Consider the following 8,125-nt stretch of genomic DNA (forward strand, 5'->3'; position numbering starts at 1 on the left):
TTGCTGGTCCCGGTCCGGTATGGGCGCGACACTGAGGGTTGCAATCCGTTGCTGGACATGAAAAAAGACAAAAAGGAAAAAAAACAAAACAAAACATCAAACTGTAGTGGTTAATTACTGGAATGGTTTAGAAATGATTGTCATTTCTGATCTCGGAGACCCAGTACGCATACGTTTCAATACACCTATCATCTGTCACATCATTTTCATTTACAGCTGCTTCCCTCTGGATGCTCCGTTGTCCCTGTGGACCCCAGGAACAAAGCATGGTGACTTTGACTTCTCAGCAGCCTGGTGTGGAGGTTGGGTGCTAGAAATGAGAGAGTTTGGCATGAGAAGAAGCTCTGAGCCCTGGGTCTGTAGCCTGGTGCCTCTGTTAACTGGCTGTGTGACCACAAGCACCTCACTGCTTCTCTCTGAGCGGTGCCAGGAACAGTTTCAAACAATTTTCCTAGTGGCTGCCGCTGGGCCTGCCAAGTAGGCTTGGAGCCCCGCCTCCACCCTCTTCTAGACGGCCTCCCTTTCTGTCTGTCTTATACCCGGGTCTGGAAATAACATTCCAATTTTTTTTAAAAAACAAGGCTTTTTATTCATTTATTTTTTTAAAATAAATTTTATTGTGTATATTTAAGGTATACAACATGATGTTATGGACTACATATAGATAGTAAAAAGGTTACTATGGTGAACCAAATCAACATATCCATCATCTCACACAGTTACCCTTTCTTTTTGTGAGAAGTCCAGCCAAAATCTACTCATTTAGCATGTTCCCACATACGGTACAATTTTATCACCTGTAGCCCTCACGCTGTGCATTAGATCTCTAGACTTGTCGTCCTACTATCTGCTACTTTGTATCCCCTGACCTACATCTCCCCATTTCCTCCCCACCCCCATACCTGGTAACCACTGTTTTGTTCTCTATGTCCGTGTATTTGATCTTTTTTTTTTAGATTCTACATATAGGTGATATCATGCAATATTTTTCTTTCTCTGTCTGGCTTATTTCACTTGCATAATGTCCTCCAGGCTCATCCATGTTGTGGCAAATGGCAAGATTTCCATCTTTTTTACGGCCGAATAATATTCCATTGTATCTATCTGTCTGTCTATCCATCTATCCATCCATCCATCTATCTATCTATCTATCTATCTATCTATCTATCTATCTATCTTGGCCGAATAATATTCCATTGTATCTATCTGTCTGTCTATCCATCTATCCATCTATCTATCTATCTATCTATCTATCTATCTATCTATCTATCCATCATCTATCACGGTTTCTTCATCCATTTGTCCATCAACAGGCACCTAGATTGTTTCCCTATCTGGGCTGTTGTGAGGAATGCTGCAGTGGACATGACGGTTTCTTCATCCATTTGTCCGTCAACAGGCACCTAGATTGTTTCCCTATCTGGGCTGTTGTGAGGAATGCTGCAGTGGACATGAGAGTGCAGATATCTTTGTGAGGTGGTTTCATCTCCTTTGGGTCTATACACAGAAGAGAGATTGCTGGGTCATATGGCAGTTCTATTTTTAATTTCTTTAGGAACCTCCATACTGTTTTCCATATGGCTGCACCAGTCTACGTTCCCAACAACACCGTACAAGAGTTCCCTTTTCTCCACACCCTTGCCAGCATTTGTTATCTTTTGACTTTCTGATAACAGCCATCTGAGCGGGTGAGAAGTGGCATCTCATAGTGGTTTTAATTCGCTTCTCCCTGATGATTAGTGATGCTGAGCACCTTCTCACACACCTGTTGGCAATTTTTATGTCTTCTTTGGGAAAATATTTATTCAAGTCTTTTGCCCACTTTTAAATCAGGTTGTTTTTCTACTATTGAGTTGTATGAGTTCTTTTTAAATTTTGGATATTAACCCTTTATCAGATATATGGTTTATATAATATTAACCCTTTATCAGGTATGTGGTTTCTCCCAACCCATAGGCTGTCATTTCATTTTGTTGGCTGTTTCTTTTGACACAGAAGCTTTTTAGTTTGATTTAGTCCTATTTATTTATTTTTGCTTTTGTGCCTGAGCTTCTGGTGTGATATCCAAAAACTTATTGCCGAGGCCAGTGTCTAGGAGATTTTCCCCTGCATTCTCTTCTAGGAGTTTTATATTTTATGGTCTTACATTTAGGTCTTTTATCCATTTTGAGTTCATTTTTGTGTATGGTGTAAGATAAGGGTCCAATTCCATTCTTTTGCATGTGGAAATCCAGGTTTCCCAGCATCATTTATTGAAGAGTCTGTCCTTTCCCCATTGTGTCCTCTTGGTGCCCCTGTCAAAAAATTAGTTGACCATATGTTTGGATTTATTTCTGGGCTCTCTATCCACTGGCCAATGTATCTGTTTTTATGACAGTGCCATGCTGTTTTGATTACTATAATTTTGCAATATAATTTAAAAGTAGGAAGTGTGGTGCCTTCAACTTTGTTTTTCTTTCTCAGAATTGTTTTGGCTTTTTGGGGTCTTTTACATTTCCATATGAACTTTAGAATTGTTTTTTCTATGTCTATGAAGAATGCCACTGGGATTTTGTTAGGGATTGTGTATGGCTTTTTGTACCAGCGGATGAGACTATATACCTCAAAGTTCTTACAGTGCTCACATTTTTGGATTCTCTGACCACATCAGGGCCTTAAAGGATGATGGCAAGAGATAGACATGGCTTCACCATGTGCTAAACTGGGGTGCTCCTCATGCCCCAACTTTTCTAGTGTGAGCTAAATACCCATGTGAGCACCAGTCAACATCAGCACAAATAGGGCCTGGGGATGCTGCTCACCTGGGTAGGAGAGGGTTTGTACCTGCACCTGGCAATCATTACTTCACTTGCTCAGAGGGCTCTGTGCTCACCGGGAAGTGTCTGCTGCTGCTGGAAAGGACTCAATTTCACTTCCAGCACAATAATTTGGCCATCATAAGGTTTAGGGTTACTGGTGCTGCATTAGTCCCAACTGAAGGAGTGAAAGGGGAGTAATACCATCTGAAATTCAGACTCTAATCATCTTTGGTGGGTTTTTGATATGTGGGTTGGAGCCTGCCTTGAGGCGTGCAATGGGGGAGATACTAGAAGGAGCCGTGGCTCCAGCTCATGGCTAGATTTGGAGAAATAGTTCCTGCCAGAGAGTGTGTGTTACCACCTACTCATCTCTCACAGCCCAGTCCTCCTGCCCAGTACAGGTGACTCTGCTCCTGAACCCCCCTCCCCAGGTCTCACAAACTTTGACTTCCTTCCTGCGTGGGCACAATGAGCTTTCCCCTGAATGTCACCCCCACCTCCTCTGGGATTCTCTGCCACTCGAGCTGTGTTCTCCCACCATTGGCCCCTGCACTGCCTGGGGAGCAAAGACCTTCCCCCATCATTGTGTGGCCCTGAACTGTGGCCATCTCTGCTTCTGCTTGCCTCCCTCCTCTGCTCTGACCCCACAGCTTGCCCTTGGCTGACCCTGGCCTGGCTTCCATTGGAAATAAAATGAAACCACGGGGCCCCAGAACGTCCCATCCCGATGTACTCACATTGACCAAATGAGGTGGAGGTGAAGCCATCTGAGACATAGAACTCCCAGAGTGCCTGTCGCAGCAGTTCTCCATACCACACCTCTGAGCCTGTTTCTCTCCTGTCTAAACAAAAACTAAGAATACAGCCCTTCATCGCCTCCCTATCTTCTAAAGAATTAACACACATCTCAGTGTGGGATTTGAGACCCTTTGCAAGCTGGCCCCAATCTGCTTTGCCGACCTCTCCCCCTGCTCTGTTGCACGTGGCCTTCACTTCCACCACTTTGCTTGGAGCTTGGAGCCCACTTGCTGATTCCTGAATGTGCCCTGACCGCCTGCTCCATGCCATTGTTCCCTCTGCTCCCTCCATCTGAATGGCTACCCCCACACCCCCCGTGGCAATGTGTATGTGCTGGACGCTGGATCCCCTCCCCAGCTCATCTCTAAAGCTGCCCTCCATGAAGCTTCATGGTCATATGCCCTCTCCTGCCGCTGCTACCCAGCCTTCTCTGATTTGGTGGCAGGCTCATCTTATCTCCCTTCCCATCTGTGTAGTCTGTATCCCTGAGGGCAGGGACCGCACCTTTGTATTCCCCACAGTGCCTGGTACACAGGTGGAGGAACCCAAGTTTATTGATTGAGCGGAAGTGGAAGGTAATAAATGGAGCCCTGTTGGAGTGGTGGGAGGAAGAGGCTGAGGAAGGGATGAGGTTTCTGGGGATCCTGGGTGTCTTCCTGGGTCCCCCAAACTTCAGTTGTCTGTGATCCCATGGTACGTACTGTTGGCATTAAAGCAATAGTTCTTAAACCCATTACCCCAAAGAAACTTTCACTACTTTTTCCCTCATAGACATAGGTTTGGGAACATTTTTTCTTTCAAACAAACTGTATTTATTTACTAATTTATTTTCCTGTCTTTATCATTCAGAGACCCATGTAGCTGCCACTGAGAGCTTCAGATCAGAAGAGATGAGCAGAGGTACTGCAATGCATTAACAGCCTGAGCAGAGGAACTCCATGTCTTGAGTTTACCCATGTGATCTTATAACAGACAAACATATGATGTCTTCATAGTTTTAGAAATAATGAAATGAAGGACCCTATCACTACCCTCCTGAAAGATTAATTGGAAATTTCTAGATTACAGTTTTTTGTTTTCTGTTAAAATGCAAATACACTGCTTGGAGTAAAGACTTAACATCGATTACCAGTTAAACCTAATAGTTTATTAGGGTTTAAGAGAATGGGGTTATTAGGGCTTATTAAGCCATCAAGGTAGAGGACTAGGAGGGGTCACTGAGCAGCCCAGGAAGACAAGTGTTTGGAGATGGCTTCATCTCACCTCTAACTGGCCTTGACAAGGTTGACACACTCAAATACCGGTTTGAGAGAATCCTGAAGTGAGAGAGCGGCAGACCATGTTGGTCACACACAATAGTCATCCCCCTTCCTGCTACAGGGACCCAGTTTCACTCATGCGTGGGCTGCTCCCCACTCCAGCGGCAGGAGAAGAACACAGTCCCATGCCATTTCCCTTTGCCATGATTGTTTTGGTGATGAAAGTAAAAGCCATTTCTGGCCAATGGGATATAAGGCAGCTTAATCCCATTCGTCCCTGGTAAGGAGAGGAGAAACTTCCTCCCTCCAGCCTGACTTCCTACAGCACCGTGTGAAGATATACCATTAGCTGTGTGACAGCCATCTTGTTACCACAAAGAAAAGCCAAGAGATGTCACCGAGGGGCTGAATTGACCCACCTGAGATCCACTTACCTGTAGACTTCTTGTTATGAGAGATTATAAAGCCTATTGTTTAAGCAACTGTAGTCAGGTTTCGTTTGTTCCTTGAACCAAAGGCATCCTGATGCATCCAAAGGTGTCACAGTGAGTACAGGCAGAGGGACATGGCAGGATGGGAGAGAGAAAGCCCCCTCCTTGCTTGCTTGCCCACAGCCTGATCATCCTGAAGGCAGCCCAGAATCGGCAGGACTGAACCCTCCATGGAGCAGGAGGTCCCTGGGGCTCTCTCAGCCTCAGGAACAAAGAGCTTGAGGAGCCAAGGACTCTCAGTGGCTCCTGGTCTGCAGAGCAGAGCCTGAGTGGATCGAGCGGTGTCCCACTGACCCAGCCTACTTCCCATTGCTTTCCTATCAGACTCCTGGATGGAGCATGACTGGTCATTTCTGTGACAATCTTGCAAAATCCACCATTGATCCAGGCCTTTTGTCAATGATTTTCATTCTTGTCTGGAATTGTCTTCCTTCCTGCATCTATGAATTCTATGCATTTGTCAAGTCAGCTCAGACTGCCCTCCCCTCTCCCCCTCCCCCCAGCCTTGCTGATGTTTTCATCCTCTCACTATAGAGTCCACCGAGCCACATGGATTTTGTGGGTGGTGATGAGAGCTAAGTCTCCATGTGGTCATGTCTGTAGGGGACACGGCTGATGCCTTGCCCATAGCCCCTGGCGCCCTCCATTCCTGCCCACACTGGCGTTGTCCTGCTGCAGCTCCTGTGACTTGCTGCTGCCTGAGGGCTAGGCTGGAAGTGCCAAGGAATTGACACTCCAGGTAACAGCCTCTATTGATGCCTGTGGTGTAGTCATGCTCCAGCTCTCTTGCCCTCAGTTGCATGTCCTGCACAGGCCCTCAGAGGTCCCAGTGGCATTGAGTCCAGATGCCCTCAGTGGTAACCTGCTCCTTAACACACCTGCACTGGCTCTCTTCCCTTCCCTGTCTCACTATCCTGCTCCCTTACCCATGCTTGCTGGGGTTACCTCCCAAATAAACCACTTGCACCAAAATCCCTACCTCAGGGTCTGCTTCTAGGTGAGTCCAGCCCAAGACAATACCTCATTCCCATTGCCTGTAGGATCAAGACCCAAATCCTTTGCATGCCACATCTCAAATTAGACCCAGTCTCCATTCCAGCTCAGGCCCTGGCTCAGTCCTCCTCCAAGGGCAAACTGGCTGAAAATCATCTGCCCTGGCCTTTCGTCTGACCACTGGCCTGGTAATTAGTGCTGGCTCCCCACTTGCTCCAGGTTCACCTGCCATCATAGCCCCTCCTCCCCAGCCTCCAACATGCCATCTTATTCCTTTGCTCCTTGCTGTAGGTGCTCTGTCTTCCTGGCACAACTTCATCCTCTGTCTGCGTCTGCACTGGGCCAGCACATCCCATAGCACCCAGCATGGCTGGCAGTTCTCCTGGCCACCGTAGCTGCTGCATCAGAGCTGGAGATGCTCCTGTGTCCCCCATAGTGCATTACACCTGCCCCTGTTGGAGCCCTCGCCACATGGCTAGTGACGGAGACATTTATCTTCTGTACCTGGTCCTTGAATAAAAAAGATATCTGCCCCACCTTGACCTATAGCTTTAGGAGACAGGGCCCAGATCCCTAAATCTTTATGCTCCCTGAAGGCACCAGCCCAACCAGAGCTGACAGGGGTCCAGAAAATTCTCATCAGTGGCCCAGCATACCCTTGACAAAGAGGAGATGGGGCAAACTGGTTTGAAGGGAAGGCAGGCTCCAGAAAAAGAGGACCAGCATAGAGCAGGAGGAGGGAGCTGGGCGGAGAAGAAACAGGAAAATGTGCAAGTCATAAAGCAGCAGGGAGCCCTGCAAGCCATTAGATAATTAATCAAAGTGAAAAATCAGAAAGCCAGCTTTGGCTGCCATTGTGGGGTTACAGCTGCTTTTGGAGTTTGATTGAATAAAGTATTTTTATTAACTTCACATTTTGTCTCTAATTTCCTCCCTTGTTCTTCCCCATTCTGGGGCCCTCAGGTTCCTTGACTCCCAGCCATGCTGATAGGCAGTGGCAAGGGTCTCCCTCCTGCTGGCCCTGGCCACCCCCTACTCCCCTACCAGCACCGTCACCCCCTGCCCCCCCACTGCCAGGCTTGTCTCAGGCCCTCCCTGCCCTGGCTCCGTCAGCTTTCTCTGCACTCTGAATAGTTGTGCCCACACCTCTTCCTATCTTTACACCCTTTTGAGCTACAGACCAGGCCAGGAAGGCAACTCCTGGAGTGTGGCTATTCTCCTACCAAACTGAATGTGTTCTGGAGCTTGTGTTCAGACCCTGACCTCTGCCCCAGGCAGCGAGGGTGGGGTAGGGTCCAGGTGGGTGCAGTGGGGCATGATAGTGTGGCTAGGCTGGGAGGCTGGTTACTCAGTCGAACTTATCTTTGCTTTACAGGGCACTCAGTTTCTCCATTGGTAGCCTGGGTTGACAAAATCCCGTTGTATGGAGAGTAAAGAAAGAAATGAATGACACTGAGTGTTCTTGAGTGCTGGGCACTTTTGCATACATTATCGAGTTTGCTTCTCATCACAGTGCTGCCAGGTAGGCATTTACTGAAGAGAGAGAGAATGCAGAATCAAAGAGCTTTCAAGATGTCAAAGTTTGCAAAACTATTAAAAGAGCAAAGCTGGGGCTCCCACCCCGGTTTCCTGTGTCTAACATCTGTCAATCAATAGTAACTCTGAAATATTGTAATACGCCCCTACCCCCACCCCACTGCTGTTGTAGGGGAGAAAAGTTAATATCTTTTTCTCACTCACTGCAAGGTTCATGGCTGAAACCCATATAACAAAAGACAGGTTAACA

This window comes from Galeopterus variegatus, unplaced genomic scaffold (assembly GCF_000696425.1).
Source record: "Galeopterus variegatus unplaced genomic scaffold, G_variegatus-3.0.2 Scaffold813, whole genome shotgun sequence".
Lineage (NCBI taxonomy): Eukaryota > Metazoa > Chordata > Mammalia > Dermoptera > Cynocephalidae > Galeopterus > Galeopterus variegatus.